We start from the raw sequence: 2,068 nt of genomic DNA on the forward strand, positions 1-2,068 counted from the left end.
ACACAAGTTAAATTTATTTTGTATAGATTGTGAAAAGCTAAATGACAAAAGAAATTTGGTCTACCAAAATCATCCTTCACTCACCACAACCAGCCAACCATTGTGTCAAATCAGGTTAAATATAACTCATTAATCTATGTACCCCTATTCAGTAAGCATTGTATACAAGTTCTAATTGATATCGCACAAACCAAATCATCGGGAAGACCTTTCCTTATGATTACCTGATTGGGTGATAGTATAAAAGCTTCTGTTTTCTTTGTGCTGAACTCTGAAGACCAAAATCAGAAGACGGACATTTAAGATATGGAAAGGACAGAATAACCTTCAGTTAACCCTTTTGCCCTGTGTAGGTTAAAGTGCACATGTCATGATGTTTTGGAGAGTTATTTTCAAAATTTTATTAAACAACTTTATTACTAGTTACGTCAATGAAAGTGGCATCAAAACATGGTTTATAATTGAAATGTCAATATTATATATATATATGTTTTAATTTCTTAATTTAAAAATAAATACAAAGAAAAACATGCTAAATATCAATTTTTGTGTTTCACATAACATGCTCCTGTCCTATTGCTCAGTTTACATTTTATTACACCTACCATACAGCATGTACAGTGGCTAATGAATTAGAAACTCAAAGTTGAGATATGGACAAGTTAAATGTAAAATTAGATCCACCCATCTCTATGATTTGCTGAGACCCCTAGCAGTGGCATGCTTTGCATGCTAAAGTGTGCTCTGTACACTATTGTGTACATTTCCTCCACCCCTGAAGGTGATTAACTTATGGAATACGTTGACATCAGTCTTAGTGAAAGTGAGCACCTCACAAAACTCTCAGGGAAAGAAATATTGCTTTCCTATGAAATAAAGGGTGGGTTTGGGTTTAATATATCTCATGGAAGGATGTGCAGAGATTGCTGTATTATAAGTCTAACTGAAAAAGAAATTTTAGACCAAGCCTGCACTTGAACTTCCAAAATTAAATCTGTTATCTACAATATTCAACTCTGTATTTCCAACTTTTTCGTTCCATAATTCAAACATAACGGCCAGAAAAAGACAGCTAACAATTTTCAAAATCTGATTCAAGTTATCTATAATTTGTCCTAATGAAAATATTCAAAACTGCCAGTATGATCCTCTTTCCTACCCCCACATGGATGTTGGGTCCTGATGGCTGGGTTTTGGATGCAGTTGACTTGCTGAGTACGTTCCATCATTCCCTAGCCACTCTACACCTTGGGGCACGTCCTTTTTACTGTGTTCAATGGGATTGAGATTCAGATATCAGGTAGTTCAGATCCCTATCCAGCCATCGTTCTCTCACTTTTGGATGTGCTCCTCCCATTTTCTGCCCATATCTGCATCATCTCTTTCCACAATGGGTGAAGTGTAGTACCTGGTAAAAAAGTGGTGTAGTCTCCCATGTATGATCCTTTACTGTAAGGATCTACTCTTTTTGGGGGTTTTTCGGATGCTTTCCCTCCTCCTATTCAATGTGGGATTCTAGCTAATGTACTGTAATGGAGGTAATGTACTGTATCAGAAGTTATAATTTTCCTATACTGCAAATCTACCTATCAGTAATACATTTTCAGTATAGGAAAATTAAAAACGTTAAACTCTTTTGGTTGATGTGAACCTCAGTGGCAGTATTCTAGACATCAATGCTCTATGTGGTCTCAAAATCTTTACAAAATATCCATTAAAACCCTCTTTCCAACTTCATCAATAGTTTAAATACTTAAGATGTGTTTATTATACCAGAAGATCTATTTACACTTCCAAAGAATTGTTCATCTATACGGTATACCTGGAATTTGAACATTCATTAATCTAGTATGTTTTTGAATTTGATTTTCTCTTTATGATAAGAGTTTTAATAGACTTTTGTAGTCCTTGTTGTAAATTTCATATCTCTTAAGTTTAATGAAGTTTCTTAATCCTTTCAAGATGGGTTATGGGTGAAAGGTCATGTCATCTTGTTTGTTGACTCGCATTCAAAATTTTAATGAAATACTATATCAAGACTTTATGTCAACAAGTTTGGTATCAAACT

General features: G+C 34.4%; 1 protein-coding gene across 4 annotated transcripts in view; it reads left to right on the plus strand.

Moving 5' to 3' along the window:
• The window catches only part of LOC106470024 (glutathione peroxidase-like), an 18,628-nt gene that overhangs the window by 6,869 nt on the left and 9,691 nt on the right, over window positions 1–2,068 (plus strand). The gene's annotated exons all lie outside the window — the stretch shown is intronic.

This window comes from Limulus polyphemus, unplaced genomic scaffold (assembly GCF_000517525.1).
Source record: "Limulus polyphemus unplaced genomic scaffold, Limulus_polyphemus-2.1.2 Scaffold3778, whole genome shotgun sequence".
NCBI lineage: Eukaryota > Metazoa > Arthropoda > Merostomata > Xiphosura > Limulidae > Limulus > Limulus polyphemus.